General features: G+C 44.1%; 1 long non-coding RNA gene across 1 annotated transcript; it reads left to right on the top strand.

The window, feature by feature from the left end:
* Positions 1–1,166: 1,166 nt before the first annotated feature.
* On the top strand, positions 1,167–6,976 carry LOC149301919 (uncharacterized). Its single transcript, XR_016272174.1, has 3 exons — positions 1,167–1,204; positions 5,689–5,834; positions 6,602–6,976. It is a non-coding gene; the product is annotated as an uncharacterized LOC149301919 (long non-coding RNA).
* Positions 6,977–19,927: the final 12,951 nt, after the last annotated feature.

The raw sequence follows: 19,927 nt of genomic DNA, 5'->3' as shown, positions 1-19,927 counted from the left end.
TGGGGTCTCATGGGGTTGCCATAAATTGAAGCCAGCTTCATCTCACATAGGAACAATGATGAGACATGTACCCTTGCAGGTACAGCTGGTGAGAACACATGTGAGGCAGTCATGGTGTCTGCTCCCATGCTTGAGAACTCTCTTTCTAGAGCGGCTAGACTAGCACCCTCCTTTCTGCCCTACCAGCAACCACTGAAGATTTTTTTTTCTGTCTTGATTTGGCAGGGAGGGTCCCAATTAATCGTCTGGTACCCAACTTTTTCAGGTGCTTTTAAAATGTTTAATTTCTCTTTCCTCCTTCTTCTCTTCTGTCCTCAGCTTTAGTTACTGTACAGAATCATAGAGTTGGAAGAGACCTCAAGGGCCATGCAGTCCAACCCCATTCTGCCACGCGGGAAGATGCAATCAAACCACTGCCGACAGATGGCCATGCAGCCAAAGGAGGAGACTCCACTACACTCAGAGGCAGCTTCTTCCACTGTCCAATAGCTCTTAATGTCAGGAAGTTCTTCCTAATGTTGACGTGAAATGTCTTTTCCTGTAGTTTGTGTCCATTGCTCCAAGTCCTGATCTCTGAGGCAGCAGAAAACAAACTTATTCCATCTTCATATGACATTCTTTCAAATATTTAAACAGGGCTATCATATCACCTCTTAACTTTTTCTTCTCAAGGCTAAACATACCCAGCTCCCTAAGCCACTCCTAATAGGGCATGGTTTCCAGATCTTTCACCATTTTGGTTGCTGTCCCCTGGACTAAATAGACACGTGGACAGGCAGCTGGAAACCCTCTAGATTTTGGGACTGTATCTCCCATTATCCCTGACCTTTGGCCATGTCAGCTGAGGCTGGCAGTGTTGCAGTTGATATTTGTCTGTCGTTTCTAATATCATGCTTGTATCACAGCTTTTCCGCTGGTTTTATAACTGGCTTTATAGTACTGATGATTCTCACTGGGGGAGTGTTCCCCACTGGGGGACTCATAAATTACTACAGAAAATCTGTGAAGAAAGAGATGAGCCATTATGTTTGGTCAGCACACACTAATCCATAGTTGGATTGTGCAGACTGGAACCTTTGTGCAACTGTCTTTGGAAACAGGGTTGGGCCAGATAAGGAGTTCATTTAACTGCCAGGCAAATATTGTGTAGTCACCAGAGGGCTGGTTTGGGACTTAGGAAGACTCATTTCTAGTCTTCACAGAGGTATGTAACTCGCTGTGTTATTCTCAGACTGAGCTACCTTGCAGGGTTGTTCAGAAAATAAAATGGAGAAGAAGAGAGACATGCTTGCTGCCTTGAGTTTACTGGAGGAAGGCACATCCTCCAATTATCCCAGTTTGGCAGGGATGGTTCTGATTGTCCTGCTTTTTCAGCTGCTTTAAAAATGTCAAATTTTATTTCTCCCCCTCCCAGTTTTTTCTTTTGTCCTCAGTTTACTTCAATTGCTGCAACTGAATTCAAAGTTTCAACTCAGGTGCTCTTCAGACCGGCCATTAAGGCTGGCCTGGAGGTGGAGTTGAGGCATTGTGTCCACATGATGCATGCCCCGGCTCCTCCTTCAGGGCGCCGTGACACCACACGCTGCACCACATGGCACAGGGCATCATGGTGCTCCTCTGGTGCTGTGTCCACATGATGCAGCACCGAAGGACCCATGTATAGCCGCAGTGTTGCGGCTATCACACCCTTTCCAGGGTGCAAAAAGGAGCCACTTTTTGTGGCTTCCTTTTGCACTCTGGAAAGGCTGGATTGGAGCCATGGCATGCAGTTGCCATGGCCCCAATCTAGCAAAAATGGAGGCACCTGCAGGCTGCCCCTTAGGGATGATCTGAAGGGCCCCTCAATAAACTAAGAGGAAAGGAGGGGAGGGGAGGGGAGGGGAGGGGAAGGGGCCTATTGCTCTTTCCAGTTGGCTATGACAAAAGCAAAATGCTGCAGCCACTTCTAGCTTATGCATTCTACCTCATTAATAACTTTTGTCATCTTGATCATTCTCTGATATTGCTTGGCCACATGCTTCCAAGGTTTCATCTAGGAAATGTTGGAAGGTATAAAAAAGGAGGGATAGAAATGCAACACAGAAATTTATCTCTCTCCTATACACAGACACACACACATGCATGCGTGCACACATACGCACACAGCATAAATTTGTGTCACCTGTGGGCATCACTGCCATCTTGCAATTGCAAGTTGTGTAAATTCATTTTGAAGAGCCTGGAAAAACTGTTTTTGTGGACTACAACCCCCAGGACCCCTCAGCCACATATCCAGCAGCTGTGGGATTCTGAGAACTGCAGCCCTAAAAAGTGGCCAAGGATCATTTTTGAGCAAGCTGTCACCCTTCAACTCCAAGCCATCTTGGATGAAACCGATTATCTAGATCCATTTCAAACTGGCTTCAGCACCGGATATGGGGTGGAGACTGCCATGGTTGCTCTGGCTGATGACCTTCGTCTAGGCATCAACCGAGGAAGCATGACCCTGTTGGTGCTTTTGGACCTCTCAGCAGTTTTTGATACGATAGATCACAACATCCTCTTGGAATGCCTGGGAGAGTTAAGAATCAGAGGCACTGCGTTGCAGCGGTTCTGTTCCTTCCTCTCAGGCAGGTTCCAGAGGCTGATGCTTGGGGACAGTCACTCCTCAAAAGCAGAGCTTAAATGTGGCATCCCTCAAGGTGCCATCCTGTCCCTGATGCTATTCAATATTTATATGAAGTTGCTGGGAGACATGGGGCAGGGTGTTATCAGTTTCTGGAGGGGTTTTGCAAGCTGTAGCAATAAATCAAACCTTACAAATTGTAGCAAGCTGGTGCTCTGCTGGGTGAGCTGGATATTTGCACAAAGTCCTCCCTTCTTACCTGGAGCTGAGCCCCCCACAAACCTGAAGAATTTACACCCTTGTCTCCCACCTGTGCCTTGAGATCTAGCATCCCTATCACTTACACACACATAGTTTATTTTTACTTCCTATTCTGAGCAGAGATTAAATTTAGTATCTGGCCTGATACTGAAAAAACCGGGCCAAGAGTGTGGAAGATTTTGTTCTTCTGTTTAAGCTTTCACTCCTATGTTGGCCTAGAGGGGTGTTGGCTAATTTGTCGGTCATGACAAAGGCAACGGAAGGCCATTAGTGTTTTGATTTTGCTGAGAAGTGAATGGGAACAACTCCAAGATGGCTTAGTAGCTGCTGTTGGCTTTTCCCAGGCTGATATGCATGCATTGCAGGCAGAGAGAATGAGAAAACGGAGAGGGAAGTGTCAAGGGTGTGGTGGAAAAGATTGCCTTTTTCTACCTTGCCCTTCTCCTTTGCCATTAAACCAATGGCATGGTCCCCACAGGGCAATTTTTATGGTATTCAACACCCCCCCAATTTTTAAAGACCCCCCCCCAAAGCACCAAATGCCTAGAGAGTGTGGGAGGCAGTTTTGCCACATTTAGGGGGCTCCCCCAGCCATTTTAGTCCAGGCTTAGAAAAGGGCATCCCTGGAATAAGAGCCTAAAGAGAGGCAAAAACATGGTGCAGTTGTGCCCACACTCTCACAAAGATGTTGGGGGGGATTTGAGGGTCATTTTTTTGGTTTTTTTCATTGGTGTGGCAAGGGAGTGTAGATCTTCAAGGTCCCCAGAGGCAGTGATGTCCCTGTCCCTGGTGTCACCCGGTGTGTGTGTGGGGGAAGTCATGAGGAGAATGATGCAATATGGGGAGGGCCCAACCAGGTGTCACTTGGTAGGGCGGCCACCCCTCTCCCACACACCCCAGTGATGCCACACCCTTCCTCCCAGCCAGCCAAATCCAATACCATGCACTACCCTACTTTGCCAAACTTGGCATCCTCCTCATGTCCAAAGACCTTCCCTTTGAATCCAACGTTTGCAGACCCCCTCCCTCGGAGGATCCAACGTCTCTGCCCTCCTCCTTCTCCCTTTCTCTCCTGGCCAGACAAATGCAACACTGTGCCTTCCCTTCGTGATGAGCCCCTTTGTGGCTGCAAACATCAGATTCAGAGTGGAAAGACTTTGGAAATGAGGTGAATGCAAAGTCTGACAAAATGGGGAAGATGTGGAGCACGTTCCCACTATGATTTAATGTGAATTGTTGATTGGTTTATATGACCGTCGTTCCCATTTGAAACCAGTTCCGACTGTACTTTGATCCATTTCTGTCATGACAAAGTGAGGCAAACGCAAAAAACCCGTTTTTTTCCAGACACTAGTTTTCTAGTGGTTCTTTTGGAAATAATCGATTCCGGAGCGTGTCCAACAAGTGGGAATGATGGATCTGAATTGCATCATTCTGGAGGGAGGGACTAACGGCAGAGGGGTGTTTACCTTCCCTCCTCGGTATTGGGTTGATCCATCATTTTGGACCTGGGGAATGAACTGACCTGAGGTTCTTGCCTAAGTGAATGTACTCTAGTTTGTGGTCAGCTATGAACAGGTCAAAGGGAAGGCTTCCCATTTGCAGAACTCATTAGCATAAAATGCACCTAATCCCACTGAATTAGAAGGGTTTATGAAGACATTAGAGAAATGCACAGAGCAGGATATGTCTGTCAAAAGCTGTTAACCGTGGAAGCAAAGGCAGGAAGCCTCTTGCAGCCTGAGGGCCAAGATCAAATTCAGAAATGTTCTCAAGGGCCCGAGTCCAGTGGTGGGCGAGGCATAAAGTAAAAGTTCCAACAACTAAGCATTAGAACAGGTATCTCAACTTTTTAGAATAGTGGAAGAAACTGTATAATAATAATATGCTTGTGCCATGGGGAAGGGGATGGGGGAAATCTAGGGAACCCCAGATGGCCAGAACGGGACCCCAGGAGAGCTGGATTCAGCCCCAGGAACTGAGATTCCTCATCTCTATCCTAGCATTAACTGAAATTTCCCATGCTCAAAGACTATTTGCATTTGAATTCTAGTTGGCACAAGAAAAACAAGAAGGCACAGGCATTGCCTACAGGTCAAGACCTAAATACCTGGCTGACCAATGTTGGAAATGGGATGCAAGGGGACTTGAGCAACTTTCATAGAATCATAGCTCTGTTCCAATAGTCTTGGTGAAAGAACAAAAAGACTTTATTGCAGACTGAGGACAATAGTGATCAGCCAGCATTTAAGTTGGTGCTAACCTTCCCTGTCCTCTTGTCACTATATATAGAATGGCGCTACCTAGCCCTGCCTTTGCAACGTTACATTTTGACTTCTGCCTGGTAACTGCAATGTAACCATCTGATTTTACACCCGGTAACTGTAATGTAATCTTTTTTGATTTCTGCCATGATGACAGAACCAAAACCCTTTTGGGTTCTGACACATATAACCATTGTGACACATATAACCATAGCTGGAAGAGACCCCAAGGGCCATCCAGTCCAACCCCATTCTGCCATACAGGAATTCACAGTCAAAGCATCCCCGACAGATGGCCATCCAGCCTCTGTTTAAAAACCTCCAAAGAAGGAGACTCTACCAGTCTCCGAGGGACTTTTTTCCACTGTCAAACAGCTCTTACTGTCAGGAAGTTCCTCTTAATGTTGAGTTTGAATCTTTTTTCTTGTAGCTTGCATCCATTGTTCTGGGTCTTATTCTCTGGAGTAGCAGAAAACAAGCTTGCTCCATCCTTAATATGACACCCCCTCAAATACTTAAACAGGGCTTGATATCACCTCTGAACCGTCTCTTCTCCAGGCTAAACATCCCCAGCTCCCTAAATCTTGCTTCATAAGGAATGGGTTCCAGGCCCTTCACCATTTTGGTGGCCCTCTTTGGACATGCTCCAATTTGTCAACTTCTTTGAATTGTGGGGCCCAGAACTGGACACAGGATTATTCCAGGTGAGGCTTGATCAAAGCAGAATAGAATGGCACTTTTACTTCCCTTGAGTGTTCCAAACAAGCAAGAATTTGAGGGGGGCGGGCAGGATGGTGTGCAGCTCTAATGTTTTATTTGTTCTTTATTGCTGTCAAGTTGGTTCCAATGTTGTGACCCATGAATGAGAAACTCTTAAGAGTCCCGGTCACCAACTGCGCAGCTCAGGGTTCCTTGACTGAGTCTCTCCACCTGTAATGAGGTGTTCCTTTTTTCCTACTGCATCCCACTTTGCTAAGCATTAATGGGACCACCCGACTTACTGGGGTGGTCCTGTTGCTGCGGGGGGAGGTCTGGTGTGGCTGCGGCTTCCTTCGGCCCAGCCCTGGCTGCCCGCTTGCCCGCAGGCTCCAGGCCCTGCCAGGCTCCAGCCAGTGGCAAGTGGGTAGGCCAGCGGCAGCCGCGGTGCTCCTGGCCCACGTGGGGCCCGGACTACAGCTCTCAGGCTGTCCTGGGAGCAGAAGCAGAAGCGCCACCCCGCTGGGCCACTTCCGGGCTGGGACCTGAACTCCCAGCCTCCATTGCAGGGTGGTGGAAGTGGCCCTGATTGGCCGCGGGTTGGAGGTGCGGTTCTGGATTGGCCAGGAGGCCGAAGGTCCCTCCCTGGCTTCCTGGCCAATAATTGGCTGGTAGGTCTATTTAGGCCCTGGGTGCATGGCTCTCGGTGCCATTGCCTACCGGCTCCCCACCCTCCCTCCCTTGTTTCAATTATGCTCCTTGTCACAACTTTTAGAACAGGTGGCCTTCTGTGGCGGCAGCATAAGTCTCGGATCTGATGGGCGTGGTTTCCTGTGCTGTGGAGCATGGGATCGGAAGTCCCACTGGGACCTGGGAGTGTTGAAGGCTAGTGATGGTGCCAGTGCGGGGACGACATCAATTCAGCGTTCTCCGGTGACATGGGGTGAAGATGCGCTTATGCGCATAACCGGCTATTTAAGTGGTGAACGCACTTTAGACCGGTTATCCTTCTGTCATCCTGAAGCTTGGCCATTACCAGGCAATTTGATTCATCGACCAACACGGGTTGGTGGATGTCAGATCCAGACCTCATGCTTTCAGGCCAACCCTCTTTTCACTTGTTGCTGTATTTAATAAAGTTGTGGCCTTTTCTTGCCAATTGCTTGTCCTTGGTGTTATTCTCACTTTCCCCTTCCTCTGCAATAATTTTTTCTAATGAGTTATGTCTCATCATATGTCCATAGCCTGTTAGTTGCGATAGTAAAGGACAGAACATCCATATTCAAGGGAAGTCTAACTCCAGATAATAGGTAAACAAAGGAGAGGGAAATGGCTTATAGGCTTTTTGGGGGTATCCAAAAGGCCATCACATGAACCAGGATGATGGACAAGACAGAACCTTGGTCCAATTCAAGGGAAGGAATTCATATGTTCTTGTAATATTTTCAGATCCAACAGTCAACAACTATATTCTTTTTACCATGGGTATTTCCAGTAATATAAACAGTACTATTTGGAACAGAATACAGAAACATAAAACCATAAACAGACCATTAAAAAATTACAGCACTTAATGCAAACAGTGTGTGTGTGTGGGGGTGAACTCCTTCCTCATGGCTTTCTGTCTAACAGCTTTTCCAGTTACTAATGTCTTTTTGTGGACCCACTGTACTTGCAAAAAACACCTGCCTTGCTGCATGTGAAGGCTTTCGATCCATCCCAACATGCACAATGAAGAAAGTCAGTGGCATTCACTAATATTTCTATGTAGATACTTTCCAACATTTTATAGATTAAAACTGTGGACAAGAATGTGGACAAGAAACATCAGAGTGCGGTCAAAATGGCAAAAATGATTAATAAGGAGAACTTGCAAGCTGGGAGCAGCTGCTGCAGTTTGCTTTTGCCTGACCTTACTGAGAAGGGCAAGATTCTGTCTTCTGCCACTGCTGATTTAATGGCATATAACACAATGGTTTGAGTGTTGGACGATGACCCTGGAAAGCAGGATTCAAGTTTTCATTTGGCCATGAAAATCCACTGGGTGACCTTAGGCGGATCACCCTCTCTCAGAGGATGACAATGGCAAACACCCTCTGAAGAAAACCCTGTGATATGATTGCCTTAAGGTCGCCATAGGTCAGAAACGACTTGAACATACATGCACAAAATGCACACTTGCCCTCTGAATGAAGTTTGCAGCAATTGAAATAAGCTGAGGGTAAAGGGGGAAAGTGAGAGTAGGAAAGAGAAGCTGAACAAGTGGGAGAGCAGAGAATTTAGCAGGACTCTCCCAGCCAAACTGGGACATTTGGTGGCTTTCCTGAGTGAACAGGGAAATTTGAAGTGGTGGAATCATCCCTGGCCATGAAAAGGTCTTTCCACTTGAGCCCTGCAAGCCCTGGCTCCATTACAATGTTAGAAGTTGTATGACACAGCAGCACAGTGTCATACAACAGGAATAGCTTCAAAATCCACTAGGCTTTTGAGATTCTAGAAAGCAAGCAGGAAGAAAGAAACAATTCAAACAGAGCAAACAACGCAGGGGAAAATAGTTTTTACTTCCCTGTCCAAATGAGCACGCCAAAGCCGGGAAGAGGTATTTTGACTCCGTTCACTGAAGAATACACCTACCACAAGGAACAATGAGATCTGAGGACTCCACCCACTTCTCTTCACTGTGTCACATCTGAACCCAGAAATTGGACCCATTACTTTCGTGGACTGCAACTCCCAGAATCCCCAAACCATAGTCCACAAAAGTAACATTTCCAAGGTCTGACCCTGGTATAACGGAGCATTCTAGAAGGAAAAAACTAAAACATCTCTCAGTGGAACAGATTATTTAATGCAGGCAATTTTGAATCTATATTTTTGGAATCACAGACATTTAGAAGGGCAGAAGGAGAACTTAATGATTTTACAAGGAAAAGGTCGTAACTTGTGTGTTTGTGTGTGTTTTAGCCTCACAGAATTCCTGTGTTTTCAACAGCTTCATAAACACAAGCAGCTCTTCTTGGCTTTGAAGTAACCCAAGTCTAGACCAAACCTAGGAAATCAAATCTGCTATAACCGCTGCATAGCCTTCCCAGTGAAAAAGCAAGTATGGTACAATGGTGAGATCAGGGATAGATAACTAAATCTTTCCCAAAGTTTCTGATTTCCCCCATCTTATTTTCATATCTGTGAAATATTGGAGGGTATGTGGGATGCAGCTATGGTTGTTAAAGAGGAATCATGGTGCCATCACTGCACAATATGGAAAAGTGTCACATAGCTGAGCGTAGAGATTAAAAAATGGGTTCAGTTTCACTTCCTCTGACATCTGAATTTTTTAATCCTCAAGCACACAAACTCTGCAAAATGTGGGATGATTATTGAAGAAAAGCAAAGGAAGAAAGTGCAAAGGCAGATTGAACATTAAGAACATTAAGAAAACATTAAGAAAACAAAAATAATGACTAGAGATGACTTACATAACTTTAAAATAGATGACGAAAACATTGAAATAGTTCAAGATTTTCCATGGCTTGGCTCAACCATTAATCAGAATGGAGTCAAGAATTCAGAAGAAGACTTGGAAGTGCAGCTATAAAAGAACTAGACAAGAGCTAGAAGTTTAAAGATATATAATTGAATAGTAAAGTTAGGATTGTCTATGCAATCATAGGTCTGTTACAGACGGGCATCCTAGTACGCGAGGAGCACGTACTAGGATTAGAAAGGGGCGTCCTTTCTGGATGCCCCCAACCCTAATATGCGCTCGGCACGTCCAAAGTGGCAGCGCCTGTGTCACATGGGGGCCTCCATTACGACGTCACGAACGCGCAGCCTCCAAACGGGGTGGCGCGGACGTGACATCTTTGTGCCGCACGAGGGTGCATAGAGCTCCCTTTTCGCGGCGCATGAAGGAGCTCCGAAATGGAGCTCCTTCCGCGATTTGCGTTGCTGGCATAGCCTTTAGATGGCTGCGCCAGTGACGCAAGGGAGAAAGGGGCCAAAGCTGGACAGTGAAGAAAACCGATAGGAAGAAAATAAATTCATTTGAAATTTGGTACTGCAGAAGGGTTCTGAGGATACCTTGGACTGCTAAAAAAGACAAAGAGCAAATCAAGTCTGAACTTTCCCTAAATGCCACTAAAGGCTGTCATACTTTGGCTGTATCATGAGAAGACATGAATTATTAGAAAAGACAATAATTGTTGGCAATGTAGAAGACAGCATGAAAAAAAAGAAGACAACATTCCAGATAGATAGACATAACCCAGGAAGCCATGACCCCAAGTCTGCAAAACTTGAGTAGGGCTATTAAGGATAGGATGACTTGGAGGTCTGTCGTTTATAGAGTCACCATAAATAGAAGTCGCCTTGATGGCAGTTAACAACAACAACCAAAAAATGTGGGTAAATTTGCTCAAAACAAATCAATGGCCCAATTCAATACACATACATGTATTTCCAGTGCAGAGAGGATCCTGTTACAGTAGCATGTCGTGTTAAAGATGAGGAGCTTCTCAGAAAAAAAGAGGTGGCAAAGAGGTGGGATACACAGGGATTCAAAACCAGACTCTGAACCCATAAGCCCTCCGGGATCTGTGTTTGGAAGAAGGAGGAAAATTAGTTATTTATAATTTTATCCTTCCCTCAAAAACCGAGACACAAGACAGCTTATAAATATTAAATCAGGTGCAATGAACACACATACTAAAACCTCTCTAAAACATATATAACATCATTATTGTAAAATGCAGGTAAACATGGATTATCGGGAGGCATGGAGACGCACTATCCACGATGCTGCAGCCTTTTTCGAAAGCTCACGGTGAATGCGTCTCGAACAGAAACGACAACGCAGAAAGAACCACAACCCGGAAACATCACCCAAGGAGACCTTCCGCTGTGCTTTCTGCAACCGGACCTGTTTGTCCCGGATTGGCCTTTTTAGTCACCAACACGCTTGTACAAAGCGCGGGATGAGTCCTTCCTGAATCTTCGTTCGCGAAGCAAAGCCAGAGAGACTGTATATACCCAACTATAAGTGTATGTCATATATATTGAGGACAGGTTTTGAGCATTAAAATTATGGATTCTGATATGACCTGTGGCTAAGTCAAGGGTAAAACCTAGGGGCATGTAACAAAAGATCTAAAGGATGAAGCAAAGGAAAACAATGCCGAAGAACTTAAAAAATTCCAGCAGGAATAACTATTTGTTCTCACACTAAAGGCTGGATAAGGAGAGAGCAGAGGGGGATCAGTGCTTCCAGGACAGATTAAATTCTTGCCTTTTACTAGGGGATAGTTCCTTTTTAAATAAGAGTTAAAGCACAGTACTTACATTGACTCAGGATTTTGGGGTCAATTTTTTGATTAAAATTTCTAGATTTATACATGCAGTAATTAATCTGATGATTTCAGTTTCTTGCTCATTCCATTAATCATAGAATCATAGAGTTGGAAGAGACCGCAAGGGCCATCCAGTCCAACCCTCTGCCATGCAGGAAATCCAGATCAAAGCATCCCCGACAGATGGCCATCCAGCCTCTGTTTAAAGACCTCCAAAGAAGGAGACTTCACTACACTCCAAGGAAGGAGTTTGTTCCACTGTCAAACAGCCCTTACTGTCAGGAAGTTCTTCCTAATGTTGAGGTGGAATCTCTTTTCCTGCAGCTTGCATCCATTGCTCCGGGTCCTAGTCTCTGGAGAAGCAGAAAACAAGCTTGCTCCCTCCTCAACATGACATCCTTTCAAATATTTAAACAGGGCTATCATATCACCTCTTAACCTTCTTTTCTCCAAGCTAAACATACCCAGCTCCCTAAGGCGTTCCTCATAGGGCATGGTTTCCAGATCCTTCACCATTTTAGTCGCCCTACTTTGGAAAATACAAAGAAATGCATGGGGTTTTTTTTTTTTGGGGGGGGGGGGGCACATTCTGGTCTAAAATGAATTGAAGTGGAACCGCCACTCATCTTTCTCTGAAGACTTGAAAGACATGCTGAGCAGCATCCATCACCCTATTCTCCAAGTACTTTGCCTGCTGCCTACCCCAGTCTGTGTACCTGAGGCAGCCACACCTCCTTTGTTAAATGGTAGGCCAACTGGGTCAGCAGACAAAATGTTCTTCTTCGACAAGACTCTTAATCTCAGCTGGGAGGGAGAATTGCAGCAAGGCCCTGAGACATCTGTGTTCAGTTGACATATTGATAAGGGATTTGTGATGTGTCTGTTGGCTTCTCCTTCTTTACTGCTTCTGTAGCACAAACAGTAACCTGTGGGTTTTAACCCTGATAACTGAGGGGTTAAAGGCTCCCAGAGCCAAGGCAGACAACAGCCTGGACCTCTCTGTGAACTGATAAGCAAGAATCAACATATAGGCCTGTTACAGACTGCCAAAATAAAGCTGCTTTGGGTCTCTTTGGAGGCATGCTATTTAAATGATGCATGGGTCCTAAGAGTCCGGGGTTCACGCCAAAGCCACACTCCATTCCTAAGCACTGGAGTGCAGCTTTGGTGCAGCTTCTGGATTCTTAGGGTGCATGCATCATTTAAACAGCATACCTCCAAAGAGACCCCAAGCAGCTTTATTTTGGCAGTCTGTAACAGGCCATAGTCTGTTTGTTGGCTGGTTTCTCGTGGCGCTGTCCCCAACTTTCTAAGCTTCTTTCCCCATCCGTTTCTCTGCCACACATTTGTTTCTGTGCTGTAATGCCGTAGACTTGTCCTCCCTTGGTCCTCAAGACACTGCTTTTATCCTCAATTGCAACAGGAGGGGAAACCCATGTATGATTCAAGATATATCCACTGAACATCTCAAATCATAGAATCATGGAGTTGGAAGGGCCATCCAACCCATTCTGCCACACAGGAACTCAAAATCAAAGCATTCCCACAGATGGCCATCCAGTCTCTGGCTCTTTTTGGAGGAGTGCTAGTCCTAGTTTCCTCCACTGTGCCTTATAATAATTTCTTTCCTCCCCCCTAATTTGGTTTTTATATTCCTTATGCAAAGGTAGAATTGTAAAGAGATTGTAGAGAAATTTTTAAAGCAGCCGTTGTTGTTTTCTAAATCATTTCCCCCAACTGTATCTGTAGAGCCTTGCAATCTTTATCATACCAGGGACTTTTTCTTTCAATCTGATGTAGTCCTGGTAAAGGCCACCTTTTTATAAGAAAAAAGAGTGGTCTTAGAGAATACATTAATTTTTCAGATAACTGCTTTGCTGATGGTGCAGTGGTTATATTTGCAGCCACAAGGTTGTGAGTTCAATTCCAGGGCTCCAGGGTTGACTCAGCCTTGCATTCTTCTGTAGGTCGCTAAAATGAGTACCCAGCCTGTTGGATGCAATTAGCTTACACATTGTAAACCACTTAGAGGCCTGTTACAGACTGCCAAAATAAAGCTGCTTCGGGTCTCTTTGGAGGTATGCTGTTTAAATGATGCATGCATCCTAAGAATCCGGAAGCTGCACCAAAGCTGCACTCCAGTGCTTAGGAATGGAGTGTGGCTTTGGCGCGACCTCCGGACTCTTGGGACCCATGCATCATTTAAACAGCATACCTCCAAAGAGACCCGAAGCAGCTTTATTTTGGCAGTCTGTAACAGACTACTTAGTTCAGTATGAAGCAGTATAGAAATGTAAAGTAAAGTCAGTGAAGTGAAGAAAAGACATTCCTAAATATCTTTAGAACACACTTTAAGAGTTTCAACTCTCTATAGATTCCCCAGTCAGCATGACCATTGTGATCTGTTACAGGACTATGACATTTTCCCCCAAGCCTCCCTTCACATGAAACCCAGGCCCCATTCACACTACAAAAATAATCTGGGATAAATCTGGGTTGTATCCTTGCTGTTCACACACATCCTGAAAGCACTCAATGCACTTTGGGGGAGGGACTGGCAAAAAACCCCACTTAACCCAGGATATTCAATACTGCACTTTTTTTTTTCATGGGTTTTCCTGAAAGATCTTAATCATTGGCAGTGTAAATAAGCTTTCAAATCAATTCAGATAGCTTTGTATCGTTCCTTCGAAGTGAGGCAGCTCCATTTTAACCTGAAACAATGGCATATGTGAATAACATTAGGGTTGAAGAGATTCACGAACACGTAACAAAATGGGAACAACAATCCCGATATGCATCAGCATGGTAATCTTCATCTCTTCAGGGGGGAAAATGAGTGTGAATACCCCCCTCCCCAGTAAGAAGCACAGTCATAAAAAGCAGCGATGGTAGTCAAGATGGAGAATTTCTTTGGTCCTTTCTTTTGAGCAGACCAACTCTTGTGGTCTCTCCCAACTCTATGATTCCATGGAGTTTATCACATGGAAGGGAAATGCCCAAATCTCATGGATAAACATGGTTTAAACCCAATAATATCCCACAAGAGTGGGAATGTCATGCAACTTGGGCATTAAGGTGACATTAATCCATGAAGAAAGCTGCAGAATCATACAGCTTTTTAACTATTTAGCTATTGTATGGATTATAAATGGTTTTCATAGTTAACCACAGGTGTTATTGCATAATATAATTTTAGTATCCAGTGCAAGTAGTGGTGTCATTTGTTGGGATATATAGTAAGTGGGAATACCCATTACCTTGGTACATTGTTTAGTCTCCCCTTTCTATTTGTTACTTGTTGATACCAAGTCCTTGGAATCGGTGCTTTACAAGAAGAGAGAGAGTTTCAGTTTAAATTTTAATTCCTTTAACAAAGATGACTAAACTCATCTGGGAAAGTGGACTGAAATTCACAAAAGTCTCTGCTAAAACTAGCCTTAAAGATGCTACCAGATTCATTCTTACCTCCCCTTTTTTCTTTTTGAATAATTGATAAAGTTGATTCCCACCTACCCCCATGCAAACACTAACATTTACTTCAACATGTATGGCAAAAAAATATGGCTTGTGGATGTCAGATTGCCAGATCTATTTTTAATAGCTTGTTCTTGTTGTTGTTATGTGCCTTCAAATCATTCCCAACATCCTATCACAGGGATTTTTTGGCAAGATTTGTTCAGGGAGAGTTCACCATTGCCTTCCTCTGAGGATGAAAGACCGTCTCTTGCTCATATAAGAAATGAACAACTGGATCTACAGATGGTGCCATCAAGAAAGATTTTATGTTTTAAGCCCATGGTCTATGCTTTCATGACTTCTGGCAGGAGATGGGTTGCAACTCACAGCAGTTGGAAATGATGTATGGTAGGAGCAGGAGGCCTTTAAACTGGGGAGGGAGACAGTATTCTAGAGAGCAGGGGACACCTGTCATGGCCAGCCAAGAGCAGGAATCGGAGGAGGATGCAGCTCCTCTAGTCCAAGGGGAAATGGAGGCTGCACCAGGTGCTAATCCTGCTTTGCCAGGTCCCAGCTGTGACCTAATGAGAGTGTCCAGAAAGGGCTGCTGGGAGGTGGCAGCAATGGTGACCTGCCCATCCTCCCTTCCTGACCTCTACCTTGCCCACCTGCTGACTGCCACCCAGCCAGCCCTAAAAAGGGCTTTTGGGAAAGAGTAGCTATGGTGGTCTGCAACAAGGAGAAAGCAACAAGAGGGTCAACTATCTTGTCTTTGATCCTAACCAACAGAGATGAACTGGTCAGCAGGGTGGAAATAGTGGGATCCTTAGTGGGAATGGCCATGCCTTCTTTGTGGGAAAGGGAAGATAATCAAAGGTCTGGAAACCAAACTTTATGAAAAATGACACTGGAGATTATCACAAGAGAAATTGTTGCCAGGTTACATGCGGATTATAACCATCAGCAATGGATCTTATCACACTGCTCCGTGCTCAGGCAGTAGGCAGCACATATCTAATCTGGGCTTCTCCAGCAGCTTTTCAAGAGGAGGATTTTCCTGGAAAGGGCTGCCCTGCGCTCCCTTTCCTCCTGCTACTTTGCTTGTCTGCCTACCCAGGCACCTGCCCAACTGCCTGGCCATAGTCAGAAAGGTCCAGTTCGGTGGAAGATGAGGTATCGAGAGAGAAGCCTCCCTCCTTTTGCAGAGGTGCCCTGGCTGATGGTGAGGGGGTGACAGTTATGGGCCTAGTGCAATCCACATACATACCCTGCACACTCCTAATGATGCCACTTTTTTAATGTCACCAATGTCATTCCACAATGGAACAGACTGTCTTGGAGCGGGGAGGGTATCCATTTTTGGAAGTCATTAAGCAGAGGCTGGATGAACACCTTTCAGTTGTGCTTTAATTGTGAATTCCTTCTTGGCAGCGGGTTGGACTAGCTTAATCTAAGGGCACCCAGTGGGATTTCATAGTTTAGTATCCAAGCCCAACAGTGAAAGCACTGGCTCTGTTGGACAAGCATATGGCCAAAAGTGGCTCTTAACCTGGTCACAGTCACTCGCCCCCAATTTGACTTAAGAAATTTTCACAGGATGGAGCTTCAAAATCTCTCTTCAAGGAGCAATTTGTGAGGATTTTTTTTTTAAAAAAATGATTTTCTTACTTTTCATGCTCTTCTTATGCCTCTTTTATACAGGTCTGTGTCATTTTAGTAAGGAACTATGAATAGAAAATTAAGAACACTGTAAGTCAATCTCATTTGGAAATCTAACATGAAGGGAAACCCCTGCTTACCCACACATCCATTCCACTCCATCTGCGCATGTCCATCTCCCGGAAATGAAGCTATGAAGAATTTCTGAAATGGAGAAAAGCTTTTACAGATATTATTTTTTATTATTATTATTATTATTATTATTATTATTATCTTTATTTGTACCTCTTTCTTTCCCCAAAATTGGGACTCAGGGTGGCTCAGTCTAAACACACAGTATAAACACACACAGACAAAACAAAACCCCTTCGTATGTCATTGCTGCTGCTGTTAATGTGTCAAACAACTTGCTATTTTTCCATTGGTTTACTTTGCTTTCTTATATTGCTTTGTTTGGCAAGTATGTTTTATTCTCTTGCTGTAATAATATTTTTAGTCTGTTCTACATTGTGTTTTATGACAAGTGGATTGTTGTTTCCTATTCTGAATTGTTTCAATCTGCTGTGAGGCACCTCAAAGAAGAATCCGGAAACATAGGATTTTAAAATTTTATGACAGGATGTCTGCATTGGGGTTTTTTTTAGTGACATTACTTTGAATGTGGACTTTGGCCTCTTGTTTTTTTAAAATATTATATTATACTTTGCATGTCCTTTAGGACAAACAAATTCAACTGTGAATGGCATTTTATATTAAAGAAATATAAAAACAGACTTTCTTCCTGCTTTTGTTTCCGCAATAGATTCAAGGGCTAAATCTGGAGATGAAGGAAACAATACTTTTGAAACATAAGCACTTTTCTAGCAATGAGATTACAGAGGAAACACATGTCTATCCCACAACCAATGGAAACATAACAACATATGAAGAGTCCTGCTGATCAGACCAAAGGCTTCTCTTGTTCAATAGTCTGCAAGCTGATGCCTGAAAGGGAAGCCCCTCAGCAAAACATGACTGCCTTAGCATGCACCCATTCATATTCGTGTGTGTTTGTGTAAAATTTTATTGTATCCTGAATACAATATTCAATATTACAATACCATACAATATTATTGTACCATTCAGGAATTGTATAAAATGTCAACATTTAAAAAGAGCAATGATTGTCTTAACAGTTATTAATAACAAAATAACAAACCAATAACAACATGGATATGATAATGTAGAACAAGAGTATTGAGGAGAATTAAAAAGGTCCACCGTGTTAATGAGGTTCTAATATGGATCAGATCCTGACACGGTTGATTCTTCATGAGGAATGTCTTTCCAGAACACTTGATGTTGGGGTGGAGGTTGTATCTGATGCAAATTATCATTGATGTACTCTGTGAAAAGGAACCATCTCCCAGTAAATTATGTTTTTCCAGTTTGTCCTTTGATTTTCTTATACAGTGGACCCTTGTTATCCGCTGGGGTTTGGTTCCAGGAACCACTGTGAGTAACAACAGATGTTGATGAAACGTCAGGAAGTCAAAGGCTTTCATGGCCGGCATCCATAGTTTTTTGTGGGTTTTTCAGGCTATGTGGCCATGTTCTAGAAGAGTTTCTTCCTGACGTTTCACCAGCATCTGTGGCTGGCATCTTCAGAGAATGCAGCCACAGATGCTGGTGAAGCGCCAGGAAGAAACTCTTCTAGAACATGGCCACATATCCCGAAAAACCCACAAAAAAGTCAGGAAGAAACTCTTCTAGAACATGGCCACATAGCCGCCAAAACCCACAAAAAACTATGGATGACTTCACATTTCTATTAAAAAGTTCATCTGTCTTCCAATTCTTAGCAAATTTCCAATCTGGCTATTGCTATGAGGAAGATGATTAAAGCTTTGTGGGCTGGAGTTTGGTTCCAGGACTTCTTATGGATACCAAAATCTGTGGATGCTCCAGCCCCATTACAATGATGTAGTGAAATGGTGTCCCTTATATAAAATAGCAAAATCAAAGTATGCTTTTTGAATTTATATCTTTTTGGAATATCTTCAAACCGTGGATTGTTGAATTCATGGTGAAAGAATCCACGGATAGCAAGGGTCAGCTTTATTATTCCAAGTGTGGCTGTACTATCGATTTATAAAATGGAATTATGACAGTGGCAATTCAATTGCCAACTCCTTTCTTAATGATGCAGCCATACACTAGCCTATTTTCATCAAGCTACAAAATCCCCATCTTTGGTTTTTAAGGTATTAAGGAAGAGGGTTTCAACATTGGCCAGAAGGTTATTAATTTCAACTACTTGCAGATATGTTTTTACAAAACCACAGCAACACCACACATTGCATTAAAACATTCCTCATCATCCAACTGAAGGTGGTAACCATCTCAATACCATGAAAATAATAGCAAAATGATGATCATTTGGTACCCTGTAAGGATTTGAATGTTAGACCACATCCAGGTTTTGAATTTCTCCTCATCCCTGACCTTTGGGAAGTTGCATTCTCTCAGTATCAGAGGAAAGCAATGGCCAAAAATTCCCCTGAAGAAATATTGCCCAGAAAAGCCTATAATAAGGTCACTGTGAAAGCAAATAACAAGAACACCAACGTACACTTTTGATTGATAGTTTCTGAGGCTCAGCTATGAAAGACACTTGGTGGTCCAATACTACCTGATCATAGCCCTCCCCAGCCTCCTCCCATTTTATTTTTCATACTACTACAGTTGGTCCTCCCTATCTACAGATTCTTTATCCATGGATTTAAGCATCTATGGAGGGTCCTGGAACCAAACCCTAGCAGCCTCTATCAGGTCATACATGGACTTTGGACCACTGACTGGCATCCAAAGTTGTGACCCAAAGGGATGTCGTGTCATTTCTAGTTTCATTTTGGGACACTGGGGTAGGGGTTAAACATATAGGAGACTGCAAGCCAGACTTATCATCTTGTAACTTTTGCGATGCATGTATTTGATTATTAACAACCAAATGTGACCCTGCCACACACAATCTTCCTTTTAAGCCGGACAAAGCACAAGCAAAGAGTTCCTGAGACAGTGCAGATGGCGGCACAGGGAAATGACAATTGCAACGCTCTCCCAGTCACAGGACACTTTGGGAGAGGTGTGGAGACAGGATCCTGAGGGGTCTCTCCATCTGCCCATCTCAGTGAGCCTCACTACCAGGAGAGAATCATAGAAGAATCATAGGCCCCATACAGACAGGCCAAAATAAAGCTGCTTCAGGTCACTTTGGAGGTATGCTGTTTAAATAATGCATGTGTACTAAGACCCCGGAAGCCACACCAAAGCCATGATTCAGTCCTAAGGACTGGTGCACAGCTTTGGTGCAGCTTCCGGACTCTTAGGATGCATGCATCATTTAAACAGCGTACCTCCAAAGTGACCCAAAGCAACTTTATTTTGGCCTGTCTGCATAGGGCCATAGAATCATAGAGTTGGAAGAGATCATAAGGGCCATCCAGTCTAACCTCCTGCAGTCCTCATCCCCCAGTGCCCTGATCTTCACTGCCTTGGCAACCTTTTGGTTGGGGCACTGCCTAGCTTAAGAGGTCAGTTTTTCAGGGGTAGCATCAGCAGAAATACTGGCAATGATGGTGCTCCGCCATAATAGCTAT

Source organism: Sceloporus occidentalis, unplaced genomic scaffold (assembly GCF_023333645.1).
Source record: "Sceloporus occidentalis isolate IW3139 unplaced genomic scaffold, rSceOcc1.0.p SCAF_20, whole genome shotgun sequence".
In the NCBI taxonomy this organism is placed as follows: Eukaryota; Metazoa; Chordata; class Lepidosauria; order Squamata; family Phrynosomatidae; genus Sceloporus; species Sceloporus occidentalis.
This window is presented reverse-complemented; position numbering and strand designations above follow the sequence as displayed.